At 38.1% G+C, this 17,193-nt stretch overlaps 1 long non-coding RNA gene across 2 annotated transcripts in view; it reads right to left on the bottom strand.

Moving 5' to 3' along the window:
- LOC133654243 (uncharacterized) overlaps positions 1 to 17,193 on the bottom strand; it is a 149,700-nt gene that overhangs the window by 127,032 nt on the left and 5,475 nt on the right. For both annotated transcript variants that reach the window (XR_009826861.1, XR_009826862.1), the window contains exon 4: positions 15,040 to 15,331. This is a non-coding gene — a long non-coding RNA (uncharacterized LOC133654243). The remainder of the gene's footprint in view (positions 1 to 15,039; positions 15,332 to 17,193) is intronic.

Here is a 17,193-nt window from a genome sequence, read left to right as displayed (position 1 = left end):
TGATGACGTTTTGAGACATCTCCTACAACTACAGCACCAGAATTGTGCTGCTGAAGCAAGTCCGTTTTTTGGAGTTTTTACGACAGGGTCCCCCCTTACGACATTTTAGCAAAAAATGTTTTTCGTAAAATATGCATTTTTTTACATTTTCTTACATTTACGGGTTTAGTCGGGACTCCTGATGACGTTTTGAGACATCTCCTACAACTACAGCACCAGAATTGTGCTGCTGAAGCAAGTCTGTTTTTTGAATTTTTTTTTGTGAAAAAAAGTTTTCCAAAAAAAAGCATTTCATGCCATTTTTAGGTTTTGTAGGGACTCCTGATGACGTTTAGAGACATCTCCTACAACAACAGCACCAGAATTGGGCTGCTGAAGCAAGTCTGTTTTTTGAATTTTTTTTTGTGAAAAAAAGTTTTCCAAAAAAAAGCATTTCATGCCATTTTTAGGTTTTGTAGGGACTCCTGATGACCTTTTGAGACATCTCCTACAACTACAGCACCAGAATTGTGCTGCTGAAGCAAGTCCGTTTTTTTGAGTTTTTACGACAGGGTCCCCCCTTACGACATTTTAGCAAAAAATGTTTCGCGTAAAAAATGCATTTTCTTACATTTTCTTACATTTACGGGTTTAGTCGGGACTCCTGATGACGTTTTGAGACATCTCCTACAACTACAGCACCAGAATTGTGCTGCTGAAACAAGACCGTTTTTAAAAAAAATTTTTGTAAAAAAAAAGTTTTCCCAAAAAAAGCATTTATGCCATTTTTAGGTTTTGTAGGGACTCCTGATGACGTTTTGAGACATCTCCTACAACTACAGCACCAGAATTGTGCTGCTGAAGCAAGTCCGTTTTTTGGAGTTTTTACGACAGGGTCCCCCCCTTAAGACATTTTAGCAAAAAATGTTTTTCGGAAAATATGCATTTTTTTACATTTTCTTACATTTACGGGTTTAGTCGGGACTCCTGATGACGTTTTGAGACATCTCCTACAACTACAGCACCAGAATTGGGCTGCTGAAGCAAGTCTGTTTTTTGAAATTTTTTTTGTGAAAAAAAGTTTTCCAAAAAAAAGCATTTCATGCCATTTTTAGGTTTTGTAGGGACTCCTGATGACCTTTTGAGACATCTCCTACAACTACAGCACCAGAATTGTGCTGCTGAAGCAAGTCCGTTTTTTTGAGTTTTTACGACAGGGTCCCCCCTTACGACATTTTAGCAAAAAATGTTTTTCGTAAAATATGCATTTTTTTACATTTTCTTACATTTACGGGTTTAGTCGGGACTCCTGATGACGTTTTGAGACATCTCCTACAACTACAGCACCAGAATTGGGCTGCTGAAGCAAGTCTGTTTTTTGAATTTTTTTTGGTGAAAAAAAGTTTTCCAAAAAAAAGCATTTCATGCCATTTTTAGGTTTTGTAGGGACTCCTGATGACGTTTTGAGACATCTCCTACAACTACAGCACCAGAATTATGCTGCTGAAGCAAGTCCGTTTTTTTGAGTTTTAACGACAGGGTCCCCCCTTACGACATTTTAGCAAAAAATGTTTCGCGTAAAAAATGCATTTTCTTACATTTACGGGTTTAGTCGGGACTCCTGATGACGTTTTGAGACATCTCCTACAACTACAGCACCAGAATTGTGCTGCTGAAACAAGACCGTTTTTTAAATTTTTTTTTGTAAAAAAAAAAGTTTTCCCAAAAAAAGCATTTATGCCATTTTTAGGTTTTGTAGGGACTCCTGATAACGTTTTGAGACATCTCCTACAACTACAGCACCAGAATTGTGCTGCTGAAGCAAGTCCGTTTTTTTGAGTTTTTACGACAGGGTCCCCCCTTACGACATTTTAGCAAAAAATGTTTTTTGTAAAATATGCATTTTTTTACATTTTCTTACATTTACGGGTTTAGTCGGGACTCCTGATGACGTTTTGAGACATCTCCTACAACTACAGCACCAGAATTGTGCTGCTGAAGCAAGTCCGTTTTTTGGAGTTTTTACGACAGGGTCCCCCCTTACGACATTTTAGCAAAAAATGTTTCGCGTAAAAAATGCATTTTCTTACATTTTCTTACATTTACGGGTTTAGTCGGGACTCCTGATGACGTTTTGAGACATCTCCTACAACTACAGCACCAGAATTGTGCTGCTGAAGCAAGTCTGTTTTTTGAATTTTTTTTTGTGAAAAAAAGTTTTCCAAAAAAAAGCATTTCATGCCATTTTTAGGTTTTGTAGGGACTCCTGATGACGTTTTGAGACATCTCCTACAACTACAGCACCAGAATTGTGCTGCTGAAGCAAGTCCGTTTTTTGGAGTTTTTACGACAGGGTCCCCCCTTACGACATTTTAGCAAAAAATGTTTCGCGTAAAAAATGCATTTTCTTACATTTTCTTACATTTACGGGTTTAGTCGGGACTCCTGATGACGTTTTGAGACTTCTCCTACAACTACAGCACCAGAATTGTGCTGCTGAAGCAAGTCCGTCTTTTGGAGTTTTTACGACAGGGTCCCCCCTTACGACATTTTAGCAAAAAATGTTTTTCGTAAAATATGCATTTTTTTACATTTTCTTACATTTACGGGTTTAGTCGGGACTCCTGATGACGTTTTGAGACATCTCCTACAACTACAGCACCAGAATTGTGCTGCTGAAGCAAGTCCGTTTTTTGGAATTTTTACGACAGGGTCCCCCCTTACAACATTTTAGCAAAAAATGTTTTTTGTAAAATATGCATTTTTTTTACATTTTCTTACATTTACGGGTTTAGTCGGGACTCCTGATGACGTTTTGAGACTTCTCCTACAACAACAGCACCACAATTGTGCTGCTGAAGCAAGTCCGTTTTTTTGAATTTTTACGACAGGGTCCACCCTTACGACATTTTAGCAAAAAATGTTTCGCGTAAAAAATGCATTTTCTTACATTTTCTTATACTTACGGGTTTAGTCGGGACTCCTGATGACGTTTTGAGACTTCTCCTACAACTACAGCACCAGAATTGTGCTGCTGAAGCAAGTCCGTCTTTTGGAGTTTTTACGACAGGGTCCCCCCTTACGACATTTTAGCAAAAAATGTTTTTCGTAAAATATGCATTTTTTTACATTTTCTTACATTTACGGGTTTAGTCGGGACTCCTGATGACGTTTTGAGACATCTCCTACAACTACAGCACCAGAATTGTGCTGCTGAAGCAAGTCCGTTTTTTGGAATTTTTACGACAGGGTCCCCCCTTACAACATTTTAGCAAAAAATGTTTTTTGTAAAATATGCATTTTTTTTACATTTTCTTACATTTACGGGTTTAGTCGGGACTCCTGATGACGTTTTGAGACTTCTCCTACAACTACAGTACCAGAATTTTGCTGCTGAAGCAAGTCCGTTTTTTGGAGTTTTTACGACAGGGTCCCCCCTTACGACATTTTAGCAAAAGATGTTTTTCGTAAAATATGCATTTTTTTACATTTTCTTACATTTACGGGTTTAGTCGGGACTCCTGATGACGTTTTGAGACTTCTCCTACAACTACAGCACCAGAATTGGGCTGCTGAAGCAAGTCTGTTTTTTTAATTTTTTTTTGGGAAAAAAAGTTTTCCAAAAAAAAGCATTTCATGCCATTTTTAAGTTTTGTAGGGACTCCTGATGACCTTTTGAGACATCTCCTACAATACAGCACCAGAATTGTGCTGCTGAAGCAAGTCCGTTTTTTTGAGTTTTTACGACTTACGACATTTTAGCAAAAAATGTTTTTTGTAAAATATGCATTTTTTTACATTTTCTTACATTTACGGGTTTAGTCGGGACTCCTGATGACGTTTTGAGACATCTCCTACAACTACAGCACCAGAATTGTGCTGCTGAAGCAAGTCCGTTTTTTGGAGTTTTTACGACAGGGTCCCCCCTTACGACATTTTAGCAAAAAATGTTTTTCGTAAAATATGCATTTTTTTACATTTTCTTACATTTACGGGTTTAGTCGGGACTCCTGATGACGTTTTGAGACATCTCCTACAACTACAGCACCAGAATTGTGCTGCTGGAGCAAGTCCGTCTTTTGGAGTTTTTACGACAGGGTCCCCCCTTACGACATTTTAGCAAAAAATGTTTTTCGTAAGATATGCATTTTTTTACATTTTCTTACATTTACGGGTTTAGTCGGGACTCCTGATGACGTTTTGAGACATCTCCTACAACAACAGCACCACAATTGTGCTGCTGAAGCAAGTCCGTTTTTTTGAATTTTTACGACAGGGTCCACCCTTACGACATTTTAGCAAAAAATGTTTCGCGTAAAAAATGCATTTTCTTACATTTTCTTATACTTACGGGTTTAGTCGGGACTCCTGATGACGTTTTGAGACTTCTCCTACAACTACAGCACCAGAATTGTGCTGCTGAAGCAAGTCCGTCTTTTGGAGTTTTTACGACAGGGTCCCCCCTTACGACATTTTAGCAAAAAATGTTTTTCGTAAAATATGCATTTTTTTACATTTTCTTACATTTACGGGTTTAGTCGGGACTCCTGATGACGTTTTGAGACATCTCCTACAACTACAGCACCAGAATTGTGCTGCTGAAGCAAGTCCGTTTTTTGGAATTTTTACGACAGGGTCCCCCCTTACAACATTTTAGCAAAAAATGTTTTTTGTAAAATATGCATTTTTTTTACATTTTCTTACATTTACGGGTTTAGTCGGGACTCCTGATGACGTTTTGAGACTTCTCCTACAACTACAGTACCAGAATTTTGCTGCTGAAGCAAGTCCGTTTTTTGGAGTTTTTACGACAGGGTCCCCCCTTACGACATTTTAGCAAAAGATGTTTTTCGTAAAATATGCATTTTTTTACATTTTCTTACATTTACGGGTTTAGTCGGGACTCCTGATGACGTTTTGAGACTTCTCCTACAACTACAGCACCAGAATTGGGCTGCTGAAGCAAGTCTGTTTTTTTAATTTTTTTTTGGGAAAAAAAGTTTTCCAAAAAAAAGCATTTCATGCCATTTTTAAGTTTTGTAGGGACTCCTGATGACCTTTTGAGACATCTCCTACAATACAGCACCAGAATTGTGCTGCTGAAGCAAGTCCGTTTTTTTGAGTTTTTACGACAGGGTCCCCCCTTACGACATTTTAGCAAAAAATGTTTTTTGTAAAATATGCATTTTTTTACATTTTCTTACATTTACGGGTTTAGTCGGGACTCCTGATGACGTTTTGAGACATCTCCTACAACTACAGCACCAGAATTGTGCTGCTGAAGCAAGTCCGTTTTTTTGAGTTTTTACGACAGGGTCCCCCCTTACGACATTTTAGCAAAAAATGTTTTTCGTAAAATATGCATTTTTTTACATTTTCTTACATTTACGGGTTTAGTCGGGACTCCTGATGACGTTTTGAGACATCTCCTACAACTACAGCACCAGAATTGTGCTGCTGAAGCAAGTCTGTTTTTTGAATTTTTTTTTGTGAAAAAAAGTTTTCCAAAAAAAAGCATTTCATGCCATTTTTAGGTTTTGTAGGGACTCCTGATGACGTTTAGAGACATCTCCTACAACAACAGCACCAGAATTGGGCTGCTGAAGCAAGTCTGTTTTTTGAATTTTTTTTTGTGAAAAAAAGTTTTCCAAAAAAAAGCATTTCATGCCATTTTTAGGTTTTGTAGGGACTCCTGATGACCTTTTGAGACATCTCCTACAACTACAGCACCAGAATTGTGCTGCTGAAGCAAGTCCGTTTTTTTGAGTTTTTACGACAGGGTCCCCCTTTACGACATTTTAGCAAAAAATGTTTCGCGTAAAAAATGCATTTTCTTACATTTTCTTACATTTACGGGTTTAGTCGGGACTCCTGATGACGTTTTGAGACATCTCCTACAACTACAGCACCAGAATTGTGCTGCTGAAACAAGACCGTTTTTAAAAAAATTTTTTGTAAAAAAAAAGTTTTCCCAAAAAAAGCATTTATGCCATTTTTAGGTTTTGTAGGGACTCCTGATGACGTTTTGAGACATCTCCTACAACTACAGCACCAGAATTGTGCTGCTGAAGCAAGTCCGTTTTTTGGAATTTTTACGACAGGGTCCCCCCTTACGACATTTTAGCAAAAAATGTTTTTCGTAAAATATGCATTTTTTTACATTTTCTTACATTTACGGGTTTAGTCTGGACTCCTGATGACGTTTTGAGACATCTCCTACAACTACAGCACCAGAATTGTGCTGCTGAAGCAAGTCTGTTTTTTGAATTTTTTTTTGTGAAAAAAAGTTTTCCAAAAAAAAGCATTTCATGCCATTTTTAGGTTTTGTAGGGACTCCTGATGACGTTTTGAGACATCTCCTACAACAACAGCACCAGAATTGTGCTGCTGAAGCAAGTCCGTTTTTTTGAATTTTTACGACAGGGTCCCCCCTTACGACATTTTAGCAAAAAATGTTTCGCGTAAAAAATGCATTTTCTTACATTTACGGGTTTAGTCGGGACTCCTGATGACGTTTTGAGACATCTCCTACAACTACAGCACCAGAATTGTGCTGCTGAAACAAGACCGTTTTTTAAATTTTTTTTTGTAAAAAAAAAGTTTTCCCAAAAAAAGCATTTATGCCATTTTTAGGTTTTGTAGGGACTCCTGATGACGTTTTGAGACATCTCCTACAACTACAGCACCAGAATTGTGCTGCTGAAGCAAGTCCGTTTTTTGGAATTTTTACGACAGGGTCCCCCCTTACGACGTTTTAGAAAAAAATGTTTTTCGTAAAATATGCATTTTTTTACATTTTCTTACATTTACGGGTTTAGTCGGGACTCCTGATGACTTTTTGAGACATCTCCTACAACTACAGCACCAGAATTGTGCTGCTGAAGCAAGTCTGTTTTTTGAAAAATTTTTTGTGAAAAAAAGTTTTCCAAAAAAAAGCATTTCATGCCATTTTTAGGTTTTGTAGGGACTCCTGATGACGTTTTGAGACATCTCCTACAACTACAGCACCAGAATTGTACTGCTGAAGCAAGTCCGTTTTTTTGAATTTTTACGACAGGGTCCCCCCTTACGACATTTTAGCAAAAAATGTTTCGCGTAAAAAATGCATTTTCTTACATTTTCTTATATTTACGGGTTTAGTCGGGACTCCTGATGACGTTTTGAGACTTCTCCTACAACTACAGCACCAGAATTGTGCTGCTGAAGCAAGTCCGTCTTTTGGAGTTTTTACGACAGGGTCCCCCCTTACGACATTTTAGCAAAAAATGTTTTTCGTAAAATATGCATTTTTTTACATTTTCTTACATTTACGGGTTTAGTCGGGACTCCTGATGACGTTTTGAGACATCTCCTACAACTACAGCACCAGAATTGTGCTGCTGAAGCAAGTCCGTTTTTTGGAATTTTTACGACAGGGTCCCCCCTTACAACATTTTAGCAAAAAATGTTTTTTGTAAAATATGCATTTTTTTTACATTTTCTTACATTTACGGGTTTAGTCGGGACTCCTGATGACGTTTTGAGACTTCTCCTACAACTACAGTACCAGAATTTTGCTGCTGAAGCAAGTCCGTTTTTTGGAGTTTTTACGACAGGGTCCCCCCTTACGACATTTTAGCAAAAGATGTTTTTCGTAAAATATGCATTTTTTTACATTTTCTTACATTTACGGGTTTAGTCGGGACTCCTGATGACGTTTTGAGACTTCTCCTACAACTACAGCACCAGAATTGGGCTGCTGAAGCAAGTCTGTTTTTTTAATTTTTTTTTGGGAAAAAAAGTTTTCCAAAAAAAAGCATTTCATGCCATTTTTAAGTTTTGTAGGGACTCCTGATGACCTTTTGAGACATCTCCTACAATACAGCACCAGAATTGTGCTGCTGAAGCAAGTCCGTTTTTTTGAGTTTTTACGACTTACGACATTTTAGCAAAAAATGTTTTTTGTAAAATATGCATTTTTTTACATTTTCTTACATTTACGGGTTTAGTCGGGACTCCTGATGACGTTTTGAGACATCTCCTACAACTACAGCACCAGAATTGTGCTGCTGAAGCAAGTCCGTTTTTTGGAGTTTTTACGACAGGGTCCCCCCTTACGACATTTTAGCAAAAAATGTTTTTCGTAAAATATGCATTTTTTTACATTTTCTTACATTTACGGGTTTAGTCGGGACTCCTGATGACGTTTTGAGACATCTCCTACAACTACAGCACCAGAATTGTGCTGCTGGAGCAAGTCCGTCTTTTGGAGTTTTTACGACAGGGTCCCCCCTTACGACATTTTAGCAAAAAATGTTTTTCGTAACATATGCATTTTTTTACATTTTCTTACATTTACGGGTTTAGTCGGGACTCCTGATGACGTTTTGAGACATCTCCTACAACAACAGCACCACAATTGTGCTGCTGAAGCAAGTCCGTTTTTTTGAATTTTTACGACAGGGTCCACCCTTACGACATTTTAGCAAAAAATGTTTCGCGTAAAAAATGCATTTTCTTACATTTTCTTATACTTACGGGTTTAGTCGGGACTCCTGATGACGTTTTGAGACTTCTCCTACAACTACAGCACCAGAATTGTGCTGCTGAAGCAAGTCCGTCTTTTGGAGTTTTTACGACAGGGTCCCCCCTTACGACATTTTAGCAAAAAATGTTTTTCGTAAAATATGCATTTTTTTACATTTTCTTACATTTACGGGTTTAGTCGGGACTCCTGATGACGTTTTGAGACATCTCCTACAACTACAGCACCAGAATTGTGCTGCTGAAGCAAGTCCGTTTTTTGGAATTTTTACGACAGGGTCCCCCCTTACAACATTTTAGCAAAAAATGTTTTTTGTAAAATATGCATTTTTTTTACATTTTCTTACATTTACGGGTTTAGTCGGGACTCCTGATGACGTTTTGAGACTTCTCCTACAACTACAGTACCAGAATTTTGCTGCTGAAGCAAGTCCGTTTTTTGGAGTTTTTACGACAGGGTCCCCCCTTACGACATTTTAGCAAAAGATGTTTTTCGTAAAATATGCATTTTTTTACATTTTCTTACATTTACGGGTTTAGTCGGGACTCCTGATGACGTTTTGAGACTTCTCCTACAACTACAGCACCAGAATTGGGCTGCTGAAGCAAGTCTGTTTTTTTAATTTTTTTTTGGGAAAAAAAGTTTTCCAAAAAAAAGCATTTCATGCCATTTTTAAGTTTTGTAGGGACTCCTGATGACCTTTTGAGACATCTCCTACAATACAGCACCAGAATTGTGCTGCTGAAGCAAGTCCGTTTTTTTGAGTTTTTACGACAGGGTCCCCCCTTACGACATTTTAGCAAAAAATGTTTTTTGTAAAATATGCATTTTTTTACATTTTCTTACATTTACGGGTTTAGTCGGGACTCCTGATGACGTTTTGAGACATCTCCTACAACTACAGCACCAGAATTGTGCTGCTGAAGCAAGTCCGTTTTTTTGAGTTTTTACGACAGGGTCCCCCCTTACGACATTTTAGCAAAAAATGTTTTTCGTAAAATATGCATTTTTTTACATTTTCTTACATTTACGGGTTTAGTCGGGACTCCTGATGACGTTTTGAGACATCTCCTACAACTACAGCACCAGAATTGTGCTGCTGAAGCAAGTCTGTTTTTTGAATTTTTTTTTGTGAAAAAAAGTTTTCCAAAAAAAAGCATTTCATGCCATTTTTAGGTTTTGTAGGGACTCCTGATGACGTTTAGAGACATCTCCTACAACAACAGCACCAGAATTGGGCTGCTGAAGCAAGTCTGTTTTTTGAATTTTTTTTTGTGAAAAAAAGTTTTCCAAAAAAAAGCATTTCATGCCATTTTTAGGTTTTGTAGGGACTCCTGATGACCTTTTGAGACATCTCCTACAACTACAGCACCAGAATTGTGCTGCTGAAGCAAGTCCGTTTTTTTGAGTTTTTACGACAGGGTCCCCCTTTACGACATTTTAGCAAAAAATGTTTCGCGTAAAAAATGCATTTTCTTACATTTTCTTACATTTACGGGTTTAGTCGGGACTCCTGATGACGTTTTGAGACATCTCCTACAACTACAGCACCAGAATTGTGCTGCTGAAACAAGACCGTTTTTAAAAAAATTTTTTGTAAAAAAAAAGTTTTCCCAAAAAAAGCATTTATGCCATTTTTAGGTTTTGTAGGGACTCCTGATGACGTTTTGAGACATCTCCTACAACTACAGCACCAGAATTGTGCTGCTGAAGCAAGTCCGTTTTTTGGAATTTTTACGACAGGGTCCCCCCTTACGACATTTTAGCAAAAAATGTTTTTCGTAAAATATGCATTTTTTTACATTTTCTTACATTTACGGGTTTAGTCTGGACTCCTGATGACGTTTTGAGACATCTCCTACAACTACAGCACCAGAATTGTGCTGCTGAAGCAAGTCTGTTTTTTGAATTTTTTTTTGTGAAAAAAAGTTTTCCAAAAAAAAGCATTTCATGCCATTTTTAGGTTTTGTAGGGACTCCTGATGACGTTTTGAGACATCTCCTACAACAACAGCACCAGAATTGTGCTGCTGAAGCAAGTCCGTTTTTTTGAATTTTTACGACAGGGTCCCCCCTTACGACATTTTAGCAAAAAATGTTTCGCGTAAAAAATGCATTTTCTTACATTTACGGGTTTAGTCGGGACTCCTGATGACGTTTTGAGACATCTCCTACAACTACAGCACCAGAATTGTGCTGCTGAAACAAGACCGTTTTTTAAATTTTTTTTTGTAAAAAAAAAGTTTTCCCAAAAAAAGCATTTATGCCATTTTTAGGTTTTGTAGGGACTCCTGATGACGTTTTGAGACATCTCCTACAACTACAGCACCAGAATTGTGCTGCTGAAGCAAGTCCGTTTTTTGGAATTTTTACGACAGGGTCCCCCCTTACGACGTTTTAGAAAAAAATGTTTTTCGTAAAATATGCATTTTTTTACATTTTCTTACATTTACGGGTTTAGTCGGGACTCCTGATGACTTTTTGAGACATCTCCTACAACTACAGCACCAGAATTGTGCTGCTAAAGCAAGTCTGTTTTTTGAAAAAATTTTTGTGAAAAAAAGTTTTCCAAAAAAAAGCATTTCATGCCATTTTTAGGTTTTGTAGGGACTCCTGATGACGTTTTGAGACATCTCCTACAACTACAGCACCAGAATTGTACTGCTGAAGCAAGTCCGTTTTTTTGAATTTTTACGACAGGGTCCCCCCTTACGACATTTTAGCAAAAAATGTTTCGCGTAAAAAATGCATTTTCTTACATTTTCTTATATTTACGGGTTTAGTCGGGACTCCTGATGACGTTTTGAGACTTCTCCTACAACTACAGCACCAGAATTGTGCTGCTGAAGCAAGTCCGTCTTTTGGAGTTTTTACGACAGGGTCCCCCCTTACGACATTTTAGCAAAAAATGTTTTTCGTAAAATATGCATTTTTTTACATTTTCTTACATTTACGGGTTTAGTCGGGACTCCTGATTACGTTTTGAGACATCTCCTACAACTACAGCACCAGAATTGGGCTGCTGAAGCAAGTCTGTTTTTTGAAAAATTTTTTGTGAAAAAAAGTTTTCCAAAAAAAAGCATTTCATGCCATTTTTAGGTTTTGTAGGGACTCCTGATGACCTTTTGAGACATCTCCTACAACTACAGCACCAGAATTGTGCTGCTGAAGCAAGTCCGTTTTTTGGAATTTTTACGACAGGGTCCCCCCTTACGACATTTTAGCAAAAAATGTTTTTTGTAAAATATGCATTTTTTACATTTTCTTACATTTACGGGTTTAGTCGGGACTCCTGATGACGTTTTGAGACATCTCCTACAACTACAGCACCAGAATTGTGCTGCTGAAGCAAGTCCGTTTTTTGGAGTTTTTACGACAGGTTCCCCCTTAAGACATTTTAGCAAAAAATGTTTTTCGTAAAATATGCATTTTTTTACATTTTCTTACATTTACGGGTTTAGTCGGGACTCCTGATGACGTTTTGAGACATCTCCTACAACTACAGCACCAGAATTGTGCTGCTGAAGCAAGTCTGTTTTTTGAATTTTTTTTTGTGAAAAAAAGTTTTCCAAAAAAAAGCATTTCATGCCATTTTTAGGTTTTGTAGGGACTCCTGATGACGTTTTGAGACATCTCCTACAACAACAGCACCAGAATTGTGCTGCTGAAGCAAGTCCGTTTTTTTGAATTTTTACGACAGGGTCCCCCCTTACGACATTTTAGCAAAAAATGTTTCGCGTAAAAAATGCATTTTCTTACATTTACGGGTTTAGTCGGGACTCCTGATGACGTTTTGAGACATCTCCTACAACTACAGCACCAGAATTGTGCTGCTGAAACAAGACCGTTTTTTAAATTTTTTTTTGTAAAAAAAAAGTTTTCCCAAAAAAAGCATTTATGCCATTTTTAGGTTTTGTAGGGACTCCTGATGACGTTTTGAGACATCTCCTACAACTACAGCACCAGAATTGTGCTGCTGAAGCAAGTCCGTTTTTTGGAATTTTTACGACAGGGTCCCCCCTTACGACGTTTTAGAAAAAAATGTTTTTCGTAAAATATGCATTTTTTTACATTTTCTTACATTTACGGGTTTAGTCGGGACTCCTGATGACTTTTTGAGACATCTCCTACAACTACAGCACCAGAATTGTGCTGCTGAAGCAAGTCTGTTTTTTGAAAATTTTTTTGTGAAAAAAAGTTTTCCAAAAAAAAGCATTTCATGCCATTTTTAGGTTTTGTAGGGACTCCTGATGACGTTTTGAGACATCTCCTACAACTACAGCACCAGAATTGTACTGCTGAAGCAAGTCCGTTTTTTTGAATTTTTACGACAGGGTCCCCCCTTACGACATTTTAGCAAAAAATGTTTCGCGTAAAAAATGCATTTTCTTACATTTTCTTACATTTACGGGTTTAGTCGGGACTCCTGATGACGTTTTGAGACATCTCCTACAACTACAGCACCAGAATTGTGCTGCTGAAGCGAGTCCGTTTTTTGGAGTTTTTACGACAGGGTCCCCCCTTACGACATTTTAGCAAAAAATGTTTCGCGTAAAAAATGCATTTTCTTACATTTACGGGTTTAGTCGGGACTCCTGATGACGTTTTGAGACATCTCCTACAACTACAGCACCAGAATTGTGCTGCTGAAACAAGACCGTTTTTTAAATTTTTTTTTGTAAAAAAAAAAGTTTTCCCAAAAAAAGCATTTATGCCATTTTTAGGTTTTGTAGGGACTCCTGATGACGTTTTGAGACATCTCCTACAACTACAGCACCAGAATTGTGCTGCTGAAGCAAGTCCGTTTTTTGGAAAAAAATTTTGCGAAAAAAAGGTTTCCCAAAAAAAGCATTTTCTGCCAATTTCGGGATTTGTCGGGACTCCTGATGACCTTTTTTAGACATCTCCTACAACTACAGCACCAGAATTGTGCTGCTGAAGCAAGTCCGTTTTTTGGAATTTTTTGTAAGGGTCCCCTCTTACGACATTTTAGCAAAACATTTTTTTTTTTGTAATTTAGTGTTAAAAAGGTAATAATGTACTGTACTGTACATATTAATTTGCCACCGCCATCATCACCACCGTGCACCTACATTATGCGAGGGTGCTCTCGGTCCATTTGAACTTTTAATAGGATCGAAAGTGCACGACCTTTGACTGAACATCACATTGTGGACTTTTTTTATGTTATTATCAAATCACAAAGCATGTGAGAGTTAGCAGGCACATTTCCACTTTTCCCACTGCTCTATATCTAAGGGTGACCAGATCCCAATTCAGCAGGGGCCTCGTGTTATGTTGTGCTTATGCACAAAAACCTGGCGTACGTCCTTTTTTCCATGGTAAAGATGAAAGGTATCGAGACCGAACTTGACGTTGAATTGTGCGCTGTTTCACTCCAGGTTCGTTCTTCACACACTCACATTTGCTTTGCCGACATTTCAACAATGTAAAATAGATCGCGGCGAGGACACACAATGCACTTTTTGGCCAATGCGTTTACCGTAATTTCCGGACTATAAGGCGCATTTAAAATCCTTTTTTATTTCTCAGTGCGCCTTACACAGTTGCGCCTAATGTAATGAACAAGTTTGGTTGAGCTTACCCACCTCGAGGCTATTTTATTTGGTACATGGTGTAATTATAAGTGTGAGCAGTAGATGGCAGTCAAACATAAGAGATACGTGTAGCCTGCACTATGATGGGTTTTAAGTAAACAACAGCAACATTTTAAATGTTCCGTTGAAAATATAGAACATTAGACACGGCGCTCAAAAATCTATCAAAATGTTTTAGCACGACTTTGGTCAGCTATGAAGCCGCACCGCTTGAAGGATTGTCGGCGCATTAAACATACGACTATTATTATGGTGTGTGTATAAGGTAAGACATTATCTGGCGTTTTGTTTCGCAATATTATGCAACTTTTCTTAACTTCTGGTACCTGCTGATCTGTATTTGGGATCTGCATGAGTCCTGAAAAATTGTGTGTCCGCCTTTGTAGTTAATAAGCTTCTTCTTTTTCTCTATCTTCTTGTTATGTGACATTCATCCTCCGCTGTTGCCATTTCTAATATAAAGTAGTGTCAAGTTCTCACTTATATCTGTCAGTAAACTTGCCATGAAAGCGCTAAAACATACCGGTGTAGTGAGTTTACATTATTCACCCAAGGAAGTTTAGTTATTAGAGAGTTCCGGTTGAACGGTTTTTCACGGGACACATTTCCGGTGTGGTTGTTTCCGGATGAGGAGAGGCTGCTCCATTATTGATTTGATTTGATTTCGTGTAGACCGCAATATGACTCAAGTAAACAACACCAACATTGTATATGCTCCATTGAAAATATAGAACATTACACACGGCGCTCAAAAATCTATCAAAATGTTTTAGTAGGACTTTGGTCAGCTATGAAACTGCACCGCTTGATGGATTGTACTGTGCTTCAACATAGGAGTATTATTATGATGTGTGTATAAGGTAAGACATATTTTCTGGTGTTTTGTTTCGCAATATTATGCAAAAGAAACTTTTCTTACCTTCTGGTACCTGAAAATTTGTGCAGGTCAGGCTTTGTAGTCCGTGCCGACACCGTAGTCGATAAGCTTCTTCTTTTTCTCCACCTTCTTGTTATGGGACATCCATCCTCTGCTGTTGCCATTTCTAATAAAAAGCAGTGTAAAGTTATTACTTATTTCAGTCAGTAAACTCGCCATGAAAGCCCTAAAACATACCGGTGTAGTGAGTTACCATTATTCACCCAAGGAACTTTAGTTATTAGAGTTCTGGTCGGACGGTTTTTCACGGGACACATTTCTGGTGTTGTTGTTTCTGGATGAGGAGATGCTGCTCCGTTATTGATTGAAGTAAAGTCTGAATGTCATTAAAACAGTTAGCTCCATCTTTTGACACTTCACAACAAAGATGACGGGGAGAAGACGCTGCCGAAGGTGAGCCACGTAAATAAGACCGCCCACAAAACGGCGCACCCGGAAGCGGCTTGAAGATGATGTGTAAAACATCATCTATGCAACATTTTGAGCAAAGAACCACCATTACATGTTATGTAGACCCCAAGGAAGTCTTTTAAATTTAGAAAAAAATATATATATTATGACTCCTTTAATGCGCCTTATAATCCGGTGCGCCTTATATATGAAAAAAAGATCAAAAATAGACCATTCATCGGCAGTGCTCCTTATAATCCGGTGTGCCCTATGGTCCGGAAAATACGGTAATGCTTTATATCAATATTTGTGAGGATGTTTACCAATTTATCTAGGCCAGAGGTGTCAAACTCATTTTAGATCGGGGGCCACATTGAGAAAAATCTACTCCCAAGTGGGCCGGACTGGTAAAATCACGGCACGATAACTTAAAAATAAAGACAACTTCAGATTGTTTTCTTTGTTTAAAAATAGAATTTCTCAAAAATAAACAAATCGTGTTGTTTTTTTTACACTTACATGTTGCAGTTAATAGTGTTCTACCTTTAATTGTCGTTATTTATACTTTCTGAATAAATGACGTGATAATGTTCATCAGTCAACTCATTGGTGTTCATTTTCAATCTAACAAGATTAAAAAAAAAATATCAAAATCAAATTACAGGATGTTATTTATGTAGTTTGCTAATTTTCTTCGACTGTTGCACTAACATCATGTGTTTTATTTTTTTTGTACATACTGTATGTAGCATCATCTACAAAGATACAAAGAATTGCCATTGCCACATCTAGTGGACACATTTAAAACAGCAGTTTCTTTCATAGAAAAATTTCAGCTCATTTGTATACTTAGCAAATTCATCCGGATAGAACCTGTTCACGGGCCTGATCCGTTTCATCTCAGCGATCGTATTTGTCACGTTTCATGTGTCAGGTAAAGCGCAATGAATGACTCCGCTTCCTAGTGTAAGAGAGAGCTTTTATAAGTGTGCCATGACAGCAGACTCTCTAATCGGTGATTAAAACAGCTGAAAAAAAATCAAGTCTTCCAGAGATGGGCACAGTCTACACTACCTGCTGTCTGAGGCGAGTGCACAGCATCCTGCGTGACCAACAACACCCTGCTCCTCACCTGCGGCCCTCAGGTAGAAGGAACAGGTCTATACGTGCCAGGACAACTTGCCAACAGCTCGTCTGTATCCTCAGGCAGTGACCCTCTCTCACATCCCACCCATGAACTGCAACGTCTAATTATCACTTCTATTGATCTGCCCTTTATACTGTACACTGCATCCGGAAAGTATTCACAGCGCTTCATTTTTTGCCACATTTTGCTATGTTACAGCCTTATTCTAAAATGGTATCAATTCATTTTCGTCCTCAAAACTCTGCGTTTCTGGGTGTTGTTGATAAATGCAACAACACCCAGAAACGCCGCTGGCTTCGCTCGGCCCGAGCTCATCTAAGATGGACTGATTGGTTGGAATCTGCGCTTTTGCATGATATACTAGTTACTACGGTAATCTTCTCAGAAAGCACGTAGTTTCAAAGTTGTATTTGTGTTGGTACTGCATCAAAAAGCGACATCAGTGTGTAAAGGATATCACCACATGGACTCAGGAACACTTCAGAAAACCACTGTCAGTAACTACAGTTGGTCGCTACATCTGTAAGTGCAAGTTAAAACTCTACAATGCAAAGCGAATGCCATTCATCAACAACACCCAGAAACGCCGCCGGCTTCGC

Source organism: Entelurus aequoreus, linkage group LG07, assembly GCF_033978785.1.
Source record: "Entelurus aequoreus isolate RoL-2023_Sb linkage group LG07, RoL_Eaeq_v1.1, whole genome shotgun sequence".
Classification (NCBI taxonomy): domain Eukaryota; kingdom Metazoa; phylum Chordata; class Actinopteri; order Syngnathiformes; family Syngnathidae; genus Entelurus; species Entelurus aequoreus.
Note: the sequence above shows the minus strand (reverse complement) of the source record. Positions and strands in the feature narration are given on the sequence as shown.